This window comes from Euwallacea fornicatus, unplaced genomic scaffold, assembly GCF_040115645.1.
Source record: "Euwallacea fornicatus isolate EFF26 unplaced genomic scaffold, ASM4011564v1 scaffold_82, whole genome shotgun sequence".
NCBI lineage: Eukaryota > Metazoa > Arthropoda > Insecta > Coleoptera > Curculionidae > Euwallacea > Euwallacea fornicatus.
This window is the reverse complement of record NW_027096050.1, coordinates 365,632-386,050: the sequence shown is the minus strand read 5'-3', so window position 1 is coordinate 386,050 and position 20,419 is coordinate 365,632.

Sequence of the window (20,419 nt, the reverse complement as noted above, 5' to 3'; positions counted from 1 at the left end):
AAACACTCAAATTGTGTGACTTTTCAAATTTTGATTCTCGATAACTTCGACAAATGATGACAAAATGTCTTAAACAAAGTGGAAAATTAATCAGCTCGACGAGATCGTTAAGATGACACAACACATCATGATTGCATCTTGTTGAATTTCCCAGAAAAATAGTACTTTATATGCTCAAACACTCAAATTGTTTGACTTTTCAAATTTTGAATCTCATTAACTTCGACAAATTATGACCAAATGTCTTAAACGAAGTGTCAAATTAATCAGCTCGACGGGATCGTTAAGATGACACAACACATCATGATTGCATCTTGTTGAATTTCCAAGAAAAATAGTACTTTATATGCTCAAACACTCAAATTGTGTGACTTTTCAAATTTTGAATCTCGTTAACTTCGACAAATTATGACCAAATGTCTTAAACAAAGTGTCAAATTAATCAGCTCGACGGGATTGTTAAGATGACACAACACATCATGATTGCATCTTGTTGAATTTCCCAGAAAAATAGTACTTTATGTGCTCAAACACTCAAATTGTGTGACTTTTCAAATTTTGATTCTCGATAACTTCGACAAATGATGACAAAATGTCTTAAACAAAGTGGAAAATTAATCAGCTCGACGAGATCGTTAAGATGACACAACACATCATGATTGCATCTTGTTGAATTTCCCAGAAAAATAGTACTTTATATGCTCAAACACTCAAATTGTGTGACTTTTCAAATTTTGAATCTCGTTAACTTCGACAAATGATGACCAAATATCTTAAACAAAGTGTCAAATTAATCAGCTCGACGAGATCTGTAAGATGACCCAACACATCATGATTGCATCTTGTTGACTTTCCCAGAAAAATAGTACTTTAATTCTCAAACACACAACTTTTGTGACTTTTCAAATTTTGAAGCTCGATAACTCCGACAAATGATGACCAAATGTCTTAAACAAAGTGTCAAATTAATCAGCTCGACGGGATCGTTAAGATGACACAACACATCATGATTGCATCTTGTTGAATTTCCAAGAAAAATAGTACTTTATATGCTCAAACACTCAAATTGTGTGACTTTTCAAATTTTGATTCTCGATAACTTCGACAAATGATGACAAAATGTCTTAAACAATGTGGAAAATTAATCAGCTCGACGAGATCGTTAAGATGACACAACACATCATGATTGCATCTTGTTGAATTTCCCAGAAAAATAGTACTTTATATGCTCAAACACTCAAATTGTGTGACTTTTCAAATTTTGAATCTCGTTAACTTCGACAAATTATGACCAAATGTCTTAAACAAAGTGTCAAATTAATCAGCTCGACGGGATTGTTAAGATGACACAACACATCATGATTGCATCTTGTTGAATTTCCAAGAAAAATAATACTTTATATGCTCAAACACTCAAATTGTGTGACTTTTCAAATTTTGAATCTCGTTAACTTCGACAAATGATGACCAAATGTCTTAAACAAAGTGTCAAATTAATCAGCTCGACGAGATCGTTAAGATGACACAACACATCATGATTGCATCTTGTTGAATTTCCCAGAAAAATAGTACTTTATATGCTCAAACACACAAATTGTGTGACTTTTCAAATTTTGAATCTCGTTAACTTCGACAAATGATGACCAAATATCTTAAACAAAGTGTCAAATTAATCAGCTCGACGAAATCGTTAAGATGACACAACACATCATGATTGCATCTTGTTGAATTTCCAAGAAAAATAGTACTTTATATGCTCAAACACTCAAATTGTGTGACTTTTCAAATTTTGATTCTCGATAACTTCGACAAATGATGACCAAATGTCTTAAACAAAGTGTCAAATTAATCAGCTCGACGGGATCGTTAAGATGACACAACACATCATGATTGCATCTTGTTGAATTTCCAAGAAAAATAGTACTTTATATGCTCAAACACTCAAATTGTGTGACTTTTCAAATTTTGATTCTCGATAACTTCGACAAATGATGACAAAATGTCTTAAACAAAGTGGAAAATTAATCAGCTCGACGAGATCGTTAAGATGACACAACACATCATGATTGCATCTTGTTGAATTTCCCAGAAAAATAGTACTTTATATGCTCAAACACTCAAATTGTGTGACTTTTCAAATTTTGAATCTCGTTAACTTCGACAAATTATGAACAAATGTCTTAAACAAAGTGTCAAATTAATCAGCTCGACGGGATCGTTAAGATGACACAACACATCATGATTGCATCTTGTTCAATTTCCCAGAGAAATAGTACTTTATGTGCTCAAACACTCAAATTGTGTGACTTTTCAAATTTTTAATCTCGTTAACTTCGACAAATGATGACCAAATGTCTTAAACAAAGTGTCAAATTAATCAGCTCGACGGGATTGTTAAGATGACACAACACATCATGATTGCATCTTGTTGAATTTCCCAGAAAAATAGTACTTTATGTGCTCAAACACTCAAATTGTGCGACTTTTCAAATTTTGAATCTCGATAACTTCGACAAATGATGACCAAATGTCTTAAACAAAGTGTCAAATTAATCAGCTCGACGGGATCGTTAAGATGACACAACACATCATGATTGCATCTTGTTGAATTTCCAAGAAAAATAGTACTTTATATGCTCAAACACTCAAATTGAGTGACTTTTCAAATTTTGAATCTCGTTAACTTCGACAAATGATGACCAAATGTCTTAAACAAAGTGTCAAATTAATCAGCTCGACGGGATTGTTAAGATGACACAACACATCATGATTGCATCTTGTTGAATTTCCCAGAAAAATAGTACTTTATGTGCTCAAACACTCAAATTGTGCGACTTTTCAAATTTTGAATCTCGATAACTTCGACAAATGATGACCAAATGTCTTAAACAAAGTGTCAAATTAATCAGCTCGACGGGATTGTTAAGATGACACAACACATCATGATTGCATCTTGTTGAATTTCCCAGAAAAATAGTACTTTATGTGCTCAAACACTCAAATTGTGCGACTTTTCAAATTTTGAATCTCGATAACTTCGACAAATGATGACCAAATGTCTTAAACAAAGTGTCAAATTAATCAGCTCGACGGGATTGTTAAGATGACACAACACATCATGATTGCATCTTGTTGAATTTCCCAGAAAAATAGTACTTTATGTGCTCAAACACTCAAATTGTGCGACTTTTCAAATTTTGAATCTCGATAACTTCGACAAATGATGACCAAATGTCTTAAACAAAGTGTCAAATTAATCAGCTCGACGAGATCGTTAAGATGACACAACACATCATGATTGCATCTTGTTGAATTTCCAAGAAAAATAGTACTTTATATGCTCAAACACTCAAATTGTGTGACTTTTCAAATTTTGAATCTCGTTAACTTCGACAAATGATGACCAAATGTCTTAAACAAAGTGTCAAATTAATCAGCTCGACGGGATTGTTAAGATGACACAACACATCATGATTGCATCTTGTTGAATTTCCCAGAAAAATAGTACTTTATGTGCTCAAACACTCAAATTGTGCGACTTTTCAAATTTTGAATCTCGTTAACTTCGACAAATTATGATCAAATGTCTTAAACAATGTGTCAAATTAATCAGCTCGTCGGGATTGTTAAGATGACACAACACATCATGATTGCATCTTGTTCAATTTCCCAGAAAAATAGTACTTTATGTGCTCAAACACTCAAATTGTGTGACTTTTCAAATTTCTAATCTCGTTAACTTCGACAAATGATGACCAAATGTCTTAAACAAAGTGGAAAATTAATCAGCTCGACGAGATCGTTAAGATGACACAACACATCATGATTGCATCTTGTTGAATTTCCAAGAAAAATAGTACTTTATATGCTCAAACACTCAAATTGTGTGACTTTTCAAATTTCTAATCTCGTTAACTTCGACAAATGATGACCAAATGTCTTAAACAAAGTGGAAAATTAATCAGCTCGACGAGATCGTTAAGATGACACAACACATCATGATTGCATCTTGTTGAATTTCCCAGAAAAATAGTACTTTATGTGCTCAAACACTCAAATTGTGCGACTTTTCAAATTTTGAATCTCGATAACTTCGACAAATGATGACCAAATGTCTTAAACAAAGTGTCAAATTAATCAGCTCGACGGGATCGTTAAGATGACACAACACATCATGATTGCATCTTGTTGAATTTCCAAGAAAAATAGTACTTTATATGCTCAAACACTCAAATTGTGTGACTTTTCAAATTTCTAATCTCGTTAACTTCGACAAATGATGACCAAATGTCTTAAACAATGTGTCAAATTAATCAGCTCGTCGGGATTGTTAAGATGACACAACACATCATGATTGCATCTTGTTGAATTTCCAAGAAAAATAGTACTTTATATGCTCAAACACTCAAATTGTGTGACTTTTCAAATTTCTAATCTCGTTAACTTCGACAAATGATGACCAAATGTCTTAAACAAAGTGGAAAATTAATCAGCTCGACGAGATCGTTAAGATGACACAACACATCATGATTGCATCTTGTTGAATTTCCAAGAAAAATAGTACTTTATATGCTCAAACACTCAAATTGTGTGACTTTTCAAATTTCTAATCTCGTTAACTTCGACAAATGATGACCAAATGTCTTAAACAAAGTGGAAAATTAATCAGCTCGACGAGATCGTTAAGATGACACAACACATCATGATTGCATCTTGTTGAATTTCCCAGAAAAATAGTACTTTATGTGCTCAAACACTCAAATTGTGCGACTTTTCAAATTTTGAATCTCGATAACTTCGACAAATGATGACCAAATGTCTTAAACAAAGTGTCAAATTAATCAGCTCGACGGGATCGTTAAGATGACACAACACATCATGATTGCATCTTGTTGAATTTCCAAGAAAAATAGTACTTTATATGCTCAAACACTCAAATTGTGTGACTTTTCAAATTTTGAATCTCGTTAACTTCGACAAATGATGACCAAATGTCTTAAACAAAGTGTCAAATTAATCAGCTCGACGGGATTGTTAAGATGACACAACACATCATGATTGCATCTTGTTGAATTTCCCAGAAAAATAGTACTTTATGTGCTCAAACACTCAAATTGTGCGACTTTTCAAATTTTGAATCTCGATAACTTCGACAAATGATGACCAAATGTCTTAAACAAAGTGTCAAATTAATCAGCTCGACGGGATTGTTAAGATGACACAACACATCATGATTGCATCTTGTTGAATTTCCCAGAAAAATAGTACTTTATGTGCTCAAACACTCAAATTGTGCGACTTTTCAAATTTTGAATCTCGATAACTTCGACAAATGATGACCAAATGTCTTAAACAAAGTGTCAAATTAATCAGCTCGACGGGATTGTTAAGATGACACAACACATCATGATTGCATCTTGTTGAATTTCCCAGAAAAATAGTACTTTATGTGCTCAAACACTCAAATTGTGCGACTTTTCAAATTTTGAATCTCGTTAACTTCGACAAATGATGACCAAATGTCTTAAACAAAGTGGAAAATTAATCAGCTCGACGAGATCGTTAAGATGACACAACACATCATGATTGCATCTTGTTGAATTTCCCAGAAAAATAGTACTTTATGTGCTCAAACACTCAAATTGTGCGACTTTTCAAATTTTGAATCTCGATAACTTCGACAAATGATGACCAAATGTCTTAAACAAAGTGTCAAATTAATCAGCTCGACGGGATCGTTAAGATGACACCACACATCATGATTGCATCTTGTTGAATTTCCAAGAAAAATAGTACTTTATATGCTCAAACACTCAAATTGTGTGACTTTTCAAATTTTGAATCTCGTTAACTTCGACAAATGATGACCAAATGTCTTAAACAAAGTGTCAAATTAATCAGCTCGACGGGATTATTAAGATGACACAACACATCATGATTGCATCTTGTTGAATTTCCCAGAAAAATAGTACTTTATGTGCTCAAACACTCAAATTGTGCGACTTTTCAAATTTTGAATCTCGATAACTTCGACAAATGATGACCAAATGTCTTAAACAAAGTGTCAAATTAATCAGCTCGACGGGATTGTTAAGATGACACAACACATCATGATTGCATCTTGTTGAATTTCCAAGAAAAATAGTACTTTATATGCTCAAACACTCAAATTGTGTGACTTTTCAAATTTTGAATCTCGTTAACTTCGACAAATGATGACCAAATGTCTTAAACAAAGTGTCAAATTAATCAGCTCGACGGGATTGTTAAGATGACACAACACATCATGATTGCATCTTGTTGAATTTCCCAGAAAAATAGTACTTTATGTGCTCAAACACTCAAATTGTGCGACTTTTCAAATTTTGAATCTCGATAACTTCGACAAATGATGACCAAATGTCTTAAACAAAGTGTCAAATTAATCAGCTCGACGGGATCGTTAAGATGACACAACACATCATGATTGCATCTTGTTGAATTTCCAAGAAAAATAGTACTTTATATGCTCAAACACTCAAATTGTGTGACTTTTCAAATTTTGAATCTCGTTAACTTCGACAAATTATGATCAAATGTCTTAAACAATGTGTCAAATTAATCAGCTCGTCGGGATTGTTAAGATGACACAACACATCATGATTGCATCTTGTTGAATTTCCAAGAAAAATAGTACTTTATATGCTCAAACACTCAAATTGTGTGACTTTTCAAATTTTGAATCTCGTTAACTTCGACAAATGATGACCAAATGTCTTAAACAAAGTGTCAAATTAATCAGCTCGACGGGATTGTTAAGATGACACAACACATCATGATTGCATCTTGTTGAATTTCCAAGAAAAATAGTACTTTATATGCTCAAACACTCAAATTGTGTGACTTTTCAAATTTTGAATCTCGTTAACTTCGACAAATGATGACCAAATGTCTTAAACAAAGTGTCAAATTAATCAGCTCGACGGGATCGTTAAGATGACACAACACATCATGATTGCATCTTGTTGAATTTCCAAGAAAAATAGTACTTTATATGCTCAAACACTCAAATTGTGTGACTTTTCAAATTTTTATTCTCGATAACTTCGACAAATGATGACAAAATGTCTTAAACAAAGTGGAAAATTAATCAGCTCGACGAGATCGTTAAGATGACACAACACATCATGATTGCATCTTGTTGAATTTCCCAGAAAAATAGTACTTTATATGCTCAAACACTCAAATTGTGTGACTTTTCAAATTTTGAATCTCGTTAACTTCGACAAATTATGACCAAATGTCTTAAACAAAGTGTCAAATTAATCAGCTCGACGGGATCGTTAAGATGACACAACACATCATGATTGCATCTTGTTGAATTTCCAAGAAAAATAGTACTTTATATGCTCAAACACTCAAATTGTGTGACTTTTCAAATTTTTATTCTCGATAACTTCGACAAATGATGACCAAATGTCTTAAACAAAGTGGAAAATTAATCAGCTCGACGAGATCGTTAAGATGACACAACACATCATGATTGCATCTTGTTGAATTTCCCAGAAAAATAGTACTTTATATGCTCAAACACTCAAATTGTGTGACTTTTCAAATTTTGAATCTCGTTAACTTCGACAAATTATGACCAAATGTCTTAAACAAAGTGTCAAATTAATCAGCTCGACGGGATCGTTAAGATGACACAACACATCATGATTGCATCTTGTTGAATTTCCAAGAAAAATAGTACTTTATATGCTCAAACACTCAAATTGTGTGACTTTTCAAATTTTGAATCTCGTTAACTTCGACAAATTATGATCAAATGTCTTAAACAATGTGTCAAATTAATCAGCTCGTCGGGATTGTTAAGATGACACAACACATCATGATTGCATCTTGTTGAATTTCCAAGAAAAATAGTACTTTATATGCTCAAACACTCAAATTGTGTGACTTTTCAAATTTCTAATCTCGTTAACTTCGACAAATGATGACCAAATGTCTTAAACAAAGTGGAAAATTACTCAGCTCGACGGGATCGTTAAGATGACACAACACATCATGATTGCATCTTGTTGAATTTCCAAGAAAAATAGTACTTTATATGCTCAAACACTCAAATTGTGTGACTTTTCAAATTTTGAATCTCGTTAACTTCGACAAATTATGATCAAATGTCTTAAACAATGTGTCAAATTAATCAGCTCGACGGGATTGTTAAGATGACACAACACATCATGATTGCATCTTGTTGAATTTCCAAGAAAAATAGTACTTTATATGCTCAAACACTCAAATTGTGTGACTTTTCAAATTTTGAATCTCGTTAACTTCGACAAATGATGACCAAATATCTTAAACAAAGTGTCAAATTAATCAGCTCGACGAGATCTGTAAGATGACGCAACACATCATGATTGCATCTTGTTGACTTTCCCAGAAAAATAGTACTTTAATTCTCAAACACACAACTTTTGTGACTTTTCAAATTTTGAATCTCGTTAACTTCGACAAATGATGACCAAATGTCTTAAACAAAGTGTCAAATTAATCAGCTCGACGGGATCGTTAAGATGACACAACACATCATGATTGCATCTTGTTGAATTTCCAAGAAAAATAGTACTTTATATGCTCAATCACTCAAATTGTGTGACTTTTCAAATTTTGATTCTCGATAACTTCGACAAATGATGACAAAATGTCTTAAACAAAGTGGAAAATTAATCAGCTCGACGAGATCGTTAAGATGACACAACACATCATGATTGCATCTTGTTGAATTTCCCAGAAAAATAGTACTTTATATGCTCAAACACTCAAATTGTGTGACTTTTCAAATTTTGAATCTCGTTAACTTCGACAAATGATGACCAAATGTCTTAAACAAAGTGTCAAATTAATCAGCTCGACGGGATTGTTAAGATGACACAACACATCATGATTGCATCTTGTTGAATTTCCCAGAAAAATAGTACTTTATGTGCTCAAACACTCAAATTGTGCGACTTTTCAAATTTTGAATCTCGATAACTTCGACAAATGATGACCAAATGTCTTAAACAAAGTGTCAAATTAATCAGCTCGACGGGATCGTTAAGATGACACAACACATCATGATTGCATCTTGTTGAATTTCCAAGAAAAATAGTACTTTATATGCTCAAACACTCAAATTGTGTGACTTTTCAAATTTTTATTCTCGATAACTTCGACAAATGATGACAAAATGTCTTAAACAAAGTGGAAAATTAATCAGCTCGACGAGATCGTTAAGATGACACAACACATCATGATTGCATCTTGTTGAATTTCCCAGAGAAATAGTACTTTATATGCTCAAACACTCAAATTGTGTGACTTTTCAAATTTTGAATCTCGTTAACTTCGACAAATTATGACCAAATGTCTTAAACAAAGTGTCAAATTAATCAGCTCGACGGGATCGTTAAGATGACACAACATATCATGATTGCATCTTGTTGAATTTCCAAGAAAAATAGTACTTTATGTGCTCAAACACTCAAATTGTGCGACTTTTCATATTATGAATCTCGATAACTTCGACAAATGATGACAAAATGTCTTAAACAAAGTGGAAAATTAATCAGCTCGACGAGATCGTTAAGATGACACAACACATCATGATTGCATCTTGTTGAATTTCCCAGAAAAATAGTACTTTATATGCTCAAACACTCAAATTGTGTGACTTTTCAAATTTTGAATCTCGTTAACTTCGACAAATTATGACCAAATGTCTTAAACAAAGTGTCAAATTAATCAGCTCGACGGGATCGTTAAGATGACACAACACATCATGATTGCATCTTGTTGAATTTCCAAGAAAAATAGTACTTTATATGCTCAAACACTCAAATTGTGTTACTTTTCAAATTTTGAATCTCGATAACTTCGACAAATGATGACAAAATGTCTTAAACAAAGTGGAAAATTAATCAGCTCGACGAGATCGTTAAGATGACACAACACATCATGATTGCATCTTGTTGAATTTCCCAGAAAAATAGTACTTTATATGCTCAAACACTCAAATTGTGTGACTTTTCAAATTTTGAATCTCGTTAACTTCGACAAATTATGATCAAATGTCTTAAACAATGTGTCAAATTAATCAGCTCGACGGGATTGTTAAGATGACACAACACATCATGATTGCATCTTGTTGAATTTCCTAGAAAAATAGTACTTTATATGCTCAAACACTCAAATTGTGTGACTTTTCAAATTTTGAATCTCGTTAACTTCGACAAATGATGACCAAATATCTTAAACAAAGTGTCAAATTAATCAGCTCGACGAGATCTGTAAGATGACGCAACACATCATGATTGCATCTTGTTGACTTTCCCAGAAAAATAGTACTTTAATTCTCAAACACACAACTTTTGTGACTTTTCAAATTTTGAAGCTCGATAACTCCGACAAATGATGACCAAATGTCTTAAACAAAGTGTCAAATTAATCAGCTCGACGGGATTGTTAAGATGACACAACACATCATGATTGCATCTTGTTGAATTTCCAAGAAAAATAGTACTTTATATGCTCAAACACTCAAATTGTGTGACTTTTCAAATTTTGAATCTCGTTAACTTCGACAAATGATGACCAAATGTCTTAAACAAAGTGTCAAATTAATCAGCTCGACGGGATTGTTAAGATGACACAACACATCATGATTGCATCTTGTTGAATTTCCAAGAAAAATAGTACTTTATATGCTCAAACACTCAAATTGTGTGACTTTTCAAATTTCTAATCTCGTTATCTTCGACAAATGATGACCAAATGTCTTAAACAAAGTGGAAAATTAATCAGCTCGACGAGATCGTTAAGATGACACAACACATCATGATTGCATCTTGTTGAATTTCCCAGAAAAATAGTACTTTATATGCTCAAACACTCAAATTGTGTGACTTTTCAAATTTCTAATCTCGTTAACTTCGACAAATGATGACCAAATGTCTTAAACAAAGTGGAAAATTAATCAGCTCGACGAGATCGTTAAGATGACACAACACATCATGATTGCATCTTGTTGAATTTCCCAGAAAAATAGTACTTTATATGCTCAAACACTCAAATTGTGTGACTTTTCAAATTTTGAATCTCGTTAACTTCGACAAATTATGACCAAATGTCTTAAACAAAGTGTCAAATTAATCAGCTCGACGGGATTGTTAAGATGACACAACACATCATGATTGCATCTTGTTGAATTTCCAAGAAAAATAGTACTTTATATGCTCAAACACTCAAATTGTGTGACTTTTCAAATTTTGAATCTCGTTAACTTCGACAAATGATGACCAAATGTCTTAAACAAAGTGTCAAATTAATCAGCTCGACGGGATTGTTAAGATGACACAACACATCATGATTGCATCTTGTTGAATTTCCAAGAAAAATAGTACTTTATATGCTCAAACACTCAAATTGTGCGACTTTTCAAATTTTGAATCTCGATAACTTCGACAAATGATGACCAAATGTCTTAAACAAAGTGTCAAATTAATCAGCTCGACGGGATTGTTAAGATGACACAACACATCATGATTGCATCTTGTTGAATTTCCAAGAAAAATAGTACTTTATATGCTCAAACACTCAAATTGTGCGACTTTTCAAATTTTGAATCTCGATAACTTCGACAAATGATGACCAAATGTCTTAAACAAAGTGTCAAATTAATCAGCTCGACGGGATCGTTAAGATGACACAACACATCATGATTGCATCTTGTTGAATTTCCAAGAAAAATAGTACTTTATATGCTCAAACACTCAAATTGTGTGACTTTTCAAATTTTTATTCTCGATAACTTCGACAAATGATGACAAAATGTCTTAAACAAAGTGGAAAATTAATCAGCTCGACGAGATCGTTAAGATGACACAACACATCATTATTGCATCTTGTTGAATTTCCCAGAAAAATAGTACTTTATATGCTCAAACACTCAAATTGTGTGACTTTTCAAATTTTGAATCTCGTTAACTTCGACAAATTATGACCAAATGTCTTAAACAAAGTGTCAAATTAATCAGCTCGACGGGATCGTTAAGATGACACAACACATCATGATTGCATCTTGTTGAATTTCCAAGAAAAATAGTACTTTATATGCTCAAACACTCAAATTGTGTTACTTTTCAAATTTTGAATCTCGTTAACTTCGACAAATTATGACCAAATGTCTTAAACAAAGTGGAAAATTAATCAGCTCGACGAGATCGTTAAGATGACACAACACATCATGATTGCATCTTGTTGAATTTCCCAGAAAAATAGTACTTTATATGCTCAAACACTCAAATTGTGTGACTTTTCAAATTTTGAATCTCGTTAACTTCGACAAATTATGAACAAATGTCTTAAACAAAGTGTCAAATTAATCAGCTCGACGGGTTCGTTAAGATGACACAACACATCATGATTGCATCTTGTTGAATTTCCCAGAAAAATAGTACTTTATATGCTCAAACACTCAAATTGTGTGACTTTTCAAATTTTGAATCTCGTTAACTTCGACAAATTATGAACAAATGTCTTAAACAAAGTGTCAAATTAATCAGCTCGACGGGTTCGTTAAGATGACACAACACATCATGATTGCATCTTGTTGAATTTCCAAGAAAAATAGTACTTTATATGCTCAAACACTCAAATTGTGTTACTTTTCAAATTTTGAATCTCGTTAACTTCGACAAATTATGACCAAATGTCTTAAACAAAGTGTCAAATTAATCAGCTCGACGGGATCGTTAAGATGACACAACACATCATGATTGCATCTTGTTGAATTTCCAAGAAAAATAGTACTTTATATGCTCAAACACTCAAATTGTGTTACTTTTCAAATTTTGAATCTCGTTAACTTCGACAAATTATGACCAAATGTCTTAAACAAAGTGGAAAATTAATCAGCTCGACGAGATCGTTAAGATGACACAACACATCATGATTGCATCTTGTTGAATTTCCCAGAAAAATAGTACTTTATATGCTCAAACACTCAAATTGTGTGACTTTTCAAATTTTGAATCTCGTTAACTTCGACAAATTATGAACAAATGTCTTAAACAAAGTGTCAAATTAATCAGCTCGACGGGTTCGTTAAGATGACACAACACATCATGATTGCATCTTGTTGAATTTCCAAGAAAAATAGTACTTTATATGCTCAAACACTCAAATTGTGTGACTTTTCAAATTTTGAATCTCGTTAACTTCGACAAATGATGACCAAATATCTTAAACAAAGTGTCAAATTAATCAGCTCGACGAGATCTGTAAGATGACGCAACACATCATGATTGCATCTTGTTGACTTTCCCAGAAAAATAGTACTTTAATTCTCAAACACACAACTTTTGTGACTTTTCAAATTTTGAAGCTCGATAACTCCGACAAATGATGACCAAATGTCTTAAACAAAGTGTCAAATTAATCAGTTCGACGAGATCGTTAAGATGACACAACACATCATGATTGCATCTTGTTGAATTTCCCAGAAAAATAGTACTTTATATGCTCAAACACTCAAATTGTGTGACTTTTCAAATTTTGAATCTGGTTAACTTCGACAAATTATGACCAAATGTCTTAAACAAAGTGTCAAATTAATCAGCTCGACGGGTTCGTTAAGATGACACAACACATCATGATTGCATCTTGTTCAATTTCCCAGAAAAATAGTACTTTATGTGCTCAAACACTCAAATTGTGTGACTTTTCAAATTTTGAATCTCGTTAACTTCGACAAATTATGACCAAATGTCTTAAACAAAGTGTCAAATTAATCAGCTCGACGGGATCGTTAAGATGACACAACACATCATGATTGCATCTTGTTGAATTTCCCAGAAAAATAGTACTTTATGTGCTCAAACACTCAAATTGTGCGACTTTTCAAATTTTGAATCTCGATAACTTCGACAAATGATGACCAAATGTCTTAAACAAAGTGTCAAATTAATCAGCTCGACGGGATCGTTAAGATGACACAACACATCATGATTGCATCTTGTTGAATTTCCAAGAAAAATAGTACTTTATATGCTCAAACACTCAAATTGTGTGACTTTTCAAATTTTTATTCTCGATAACTTCGACAAATGATGACAAAATGTCTTAAACAAAGTGGAAAATTAATCAGCTCGACGAGATCGTTAAGATGACACAACACATCATTATTGCATCTTGTTGAATTTCCAAGAAAAATAGTACTTTATATGCTCAAACACTCAAATTGTGTGACTTTTCAAATTTTTATTCTCGATAACTTCGACAAATGATGACAAAATGTCTTAAACAAAGTGGAAAATTAATCAGCTCGACGAGATCGTTAAGATGACACAACACATCATTATTGCATCTTGTTGAATTTCCAAGAAAAATAGTACTTTATATGCTCAAACACTCAAATTGTGTGACTTTTCAAATTTTTATTCTCGATAACTTCGACAAATGATGACAAAATGTCTTAAACAAAGTGGAAAATTAATCAGCTCGACGAGATCGTTAAGATGACACAACACATCATGATTGCATCTTGTTGAATTTCCAAGAAAAATAGTACTTTATATGCTCAAACACTCAAATTGTGTGACTTTTCAAATTTTGAATCTCGTTAACTTCGACAAATTATGACCAAATGTCTTAAACAAAGTGTCAAATTAATCAGCTCGACGGGATCGTTAAGATGACACAACACATCATGATTGCATCTTGTTGAATTTCCAAGAAAAATAGTACTTTATATGCTCAAACACTCAAATTGTGTGACTTTTCAAATTTTGAATCTCGTTAACTTCGACAAATTATGAACAAATGTCTTAAACAAAGTGTCAAATTAATCAGCTCGACGGGTTCGTTAAGATGACACAACACATCATGATTGCATCTTGTTGAATTTCCAAGAAAAATAGTACTTTATATGCTCAAACACTCAAATTGTGTGACTTTTCAAATTTTGAATCTCGTTAACTTCGACAAATTATGATCAAATGTCTTAAACAATGTGTCAAACTAATCAGCTCGACGGGATTGTTAAGATGACACAACACATCATGATTGCATCTTGTTGAATTTCCAAGAAAAATAGTACTTTATATGCTCAAACACTCAAATTGTGTGACTTTTCAAATTTTGAATCTCGTTAACTTCGACAAATGATGACCAAATATCTTAAACAAAGTGTCAAATTAATCAGCTCGACGAGATCTGTAAGATGACGCAACACATCATGATTGCATCTTGTTGACTTTCCCAGAAAAATAGTACTTTAATTCTCAAACACACAACTTTTGTGACTTTTCAAATTTTGAAGCTCGATAACTCCGACAAATGATGACCAAATGTCTCAAACAAAGTATCAAATTAATCAGCTCGACGAGATCGTTAAGATGACACAACACATCATGATTGCATCTTGTTGAATTTCCCAGAAAAATAGTACTTTATATGCTCAAACACTCAAATTGTGTGACTTTTCAAATTTTGAATCTCGTTAACTTCGACAAATTATGACCAAATGTCTTAAACAAAGTGTCAAATTAATCAGCTCGACGGGTTCGTTAAGATGACACAACACATCATGATTGCATCTTGTTCAATTTCCCAGAAAAATAGTACTTTATGTGCTCAAACACTCAAATTGTGTGACTTTTCAAATTTTGAATCTCGTTAACTTCGACAAATTATGACCAAATGTCTTAAACAAAGTGTCAAATTAATCAGCTCGACGGGATCGTTAAGATGACACAACACATCATGATTGCATCTTGTTGAATTTCCAAGAAAAATAGTACTTTATATGCTCAAACACTCAAATTGTGTGACTTTTCAAATTTTGAATCTCGTTAACTTCGACAAATTATGATCAAATGTCTTAAACAATGTGTCAAATTAATCAGCTCGACGGGATTGTTAAGATGACACAACACATCATGATTGCATCTTGTTGAATTTCCAAGAAAAATAGTACTTTATATGCTCAAACACTCAAATTGTGTGACTTTTCAAATTTTGAATCTCGTTAACTTCGACAAATGATGACCAAATATCTTAAACAAAGTGTCAAATTAATCAGCTCGACGAGATCTGTAAGATGACACAACACATCATGATTGCATCTTGTTGACTTTCCCAGAAAAATAGTACTTTAATTCTCAAACACACAACTTTTGTGACTTTTCAAATTTTGAAGCTCGATAACTCCGACAAATGATGACCAAATGTCTTAAACAAAGTGTCAAATTAATCAGCTCGACGGGAATGTTAAGATGACACAACACATCATGATTGCATCTTGTTGAATTTCCAAGAAAAATAGTACTTTATATGCTCAAACAGTCAAATTGTGTGACTTTTCAAATTTTGAATCTCGTTAACTTCGACAAATGATGACCAAATATCTTAAACAAAGTGTCAAATTAATCAGCTCGACGAGATCGTTAAGATGACACAACACATCATGATTGCATCTTGTTGAATTTCCAAGAAAAATAGTACTTTATATGCTCAAACACTCAAATTGTGTGACTTTTCAAATTTTGATTCTCGATAACTTCGACAAATGATGACCAAATGTCTTAAACAAAGTGTCAAATTAATCAGCTCGACGGGATCGTTAAGATGACACAACACATCATGATTGCATCTTGTTGAATTTCCAAGAAAAATAGTACTTTATATGCTCAAACACTCAAATTGTGTGACTTTTCAAATTTTTATTCTCGATAACTTCGACAAATGATGACAAAATGTCTTAAACAAAGTGGAAAATTAATCAGCTCGACGAGATCGTTAAGATGACACAACACATCATGATTGCATCTTGTTGAATTTCCCAGAAAAATAGTACTTTATATGCTCAAACACTCAAATTGTGTGACTTTTCAAATTTTGAATCTCGTTAACTTCGACAAATTATGACCAAATGTCTTAAACAAAGTGTCAAATTAATCAGCTCGACGGGTTCGTTAAGATGACACAACACATCATGATTGCATCTTGTTCAATTTCCCAGAAAAATAGTACTTTATGTGCTCAAACACTCAAATTGTGTGACTTTTCAAATTTTGAATCTCGTTAACTTCGACAAATTATGAACAAATGTCTTAAACAAAGTGTCAAATTAATCAGCTCGACGGGTTCGTTAAGATGACACAACACATCATGATTGCATCTTGTTCAATTTCCCAGAAAAATAGTACTTTATGTGCTCAAACACTCAAATTGTGTGACTTTTCAAATTTTGAATCTCGTTAACTTCGACAAATGATGACCAAATATCTTAAACAAAGTGTCAAATTAATCAGCTCGACGAGATCTGTAAGATGACACAACACATCATGATTGCATCTTGTTGACTTTCCCAGAAAAATAGTACTTTAATTCTCAAACACACAACTTTTGTGACTTTTCAAATTTTGAAGCTCGATAACTCCGACAAATGATGACCAAATGTCTTAAACAAAGTGTCAAATTAATCAGCTCGACGGGATCGTTAAGATGACACAACACATCATGATTGCATCTTGTTGAATTTCCAAGAAAAATAGTACTTTATATGCTCAAACAATCAAATTGTGTGACTTTTCAAATTTTGATTCTCGATAACTTCGACAGATGATGACAAAATGTCTTAAACAAAGTGGAAAATTAATCAGCTCGACGAGATCGTTAAGATGACACAACACATCATGATTGCATCTTGTTGAATTTCCAAGAAAAATAGTACTTTATATGCTCAAACACTCAAATTGTGTGACTTTTCAAATTTTGATTCTCGATAACTTCGACAAATGATGACAAAATGTCTTAAACAAAGTGGAAAATTAATCAGCTCGACGAGATCGTTAAGATGACACAACACATCATGATTGCATCTTGTTGAATTTCCCAGAAAAATAGTACTTTATATGCTCAAACACTCAAATTGTGTGACTTTTCAAATTTTGAATCTCGTTAACTTCGACAAATTATGACCAAATGTCTTAAACAAAGTGTCAAATTAATCAGCTCGACGGGATCGTTAAGATGACACAACACATCATGATTGCATCTTGTTGAATTTCCAAGAAAAATAGTACTTTATATGCTCAAACACTCAAATTGTGTGACTTTTCAAATTTTGAATCTCGTTAACTTCGACAAATTATGACCAAATGTCTTAAACAAAGTGTCAAATTAATCAGCTCGACGAGATCGTTAAGATGACACAACACATCATGATTGCATCTTGTTGAATTTCCAAGAAAAATAGTACTTTATATGCTCAAACACTCAAATTGTGTGACTTTTCAAATTTTTATTCTCGATAACTTCGACAAATGATGACCAAATGTCTTAAACAAAGTGTCAAATTAATCAGCTCGACGGGATCGTTAAGATGACACAACACATCATGATTGCATCTTGTTGAATTTCCAAGAAAAATAGTACTTTATATGCTCAAACACTCAAATTGTGACTTTTCAAATTTTGAATCTCGTTAACTTCGACAAATTATGACCAAATGTCTTAAACAAAGTGTCAAATTAATCAGCTCGACGGGATTGTTAAGATGACACAACACATCATGATTGCATCTTGTTGAATTTCCAAGAAAAATAGTACTTTATATGCTCAAACACTCAAATTGTGTGACTTTTCAAATTTTGATTCTCGATAACTTCGACAAATGATGACCAAATGTCTTAAACAAAGTGTCAAATTAATCAGCTCGACGGGATCGTTAAGATGACACAACACATCATGATTGCATCTTGTTGAATTTCCAAGAAAAATAGTACTTTATATGCTCAAACACTCAAATTGTGTGACTTTTCAAATTTTTATTCTCGATAACTTCGACAAATGATGACAAAATGTCTTAAACAAAGTGGAAAATTAATCAGCTCGACGAGATCGTTAAGATGACACAACACATCATGATTGCATCTTGTTGAATTTCCCAGAAAAATAGTACTTTATATGCTCAAACACTCAAATTGTGTGACTTTTCAAATTTTGAATCTCGATAACTTCGACAAATGATGACAAAATGTCTTAAACAAAGTGGAAAATTAATCAGCTCGACGAGATCGTTAAGATGACACAACACATCATGATTGCATCTTGTTGAATTTCCAAGAAAAATAGTACTTTATATGCTCAAACACTCAAATTGTGTGACTTTTCAAATTTTGATTCTCGATAACTTCGACAAATGATGACAAAATGTCTTAAACAAAGTGGAAAATTAATCAGCTCGACGAGATCGTTAAGATGACACAACACATCATGATTGCATCTTGTTGAATTTCCCAGAAAAATAGTACTTTATATGCTCAAACACTCAAATTGTGTGACTTTTCAAATTTTGAATCTCGTTAACTTCGACAAATTATGACCAAATGTCTTAAACAAAGTGTCAAATTAATCAGCTCGACGGGATCGTTAAGATGACACAACACATCATGATTGCATCTTGTTGAATTTCCAAGAAAAATAGTACTTTATATGCTCAAACACTCAAATTGTGTGACTTTTCAAATTTTGAATCTCGTTAACTTCGACAAATTATGACCAAATGTCTTAAACAAAGTGTCAAATTAATCAGCTCGACGAGATCGTTAAGATGACACAACACATCATGATTGCATCTTGTTGAATTTCCAAGAAAAATAGTACTTTATATGCTCAAACACTCAAATTGTGTGACTTTTCAAATTTTTATTCTCGATAACTTCGACAAATGATGACCAAATGTCTTAAACAAAGTGTCAAATTAATCAGCTCGACGGGATCGTTAAGATGACACAACACATCATGATTGCATCTTGTTGAATTTCCAAGAAAAATAGTACTTTATATGCTCAAACACTCAAATTGTGACTTTTCAAATTTTGAATCTCGTTAACTTCGACAAATTATGACCAAATGTCTTAAACAAAGTGTCAAATTAATCAGCTCGACGGGATTGTTAAGATGACACAACACATCATGATTGCATCTTGTTGAATTTCCAAGAAAAATAGTACTTTATATGCTCAAACACTCAAATTGTGTGACTTTTCAAATTTTGATTCTCGATAACTTCGACAAATGATGACCAAATGTCTTAAACAAAGTGTCAAATTAATCAGCTCGACGGGATCGTTAAGATGACACAACACATCATGATTGCATCTTGTTGAATTTCCAAGAAAAATAGTACTTTATATGCTCAAACACTCAAATTGTGTGACTTTTCAAATTTTTATTCTCGATAACTTCGACAAATGATGACAAAATGTCTTAAACAAAGTGGAAAATTAATCAGCTCGACGAGATCGTTAAGATGACACAACACATCATGATTGCATCTTGTTGAATTTCCCAGAAAAATAGTACTTTATATGCTCAAACACTCAAATTG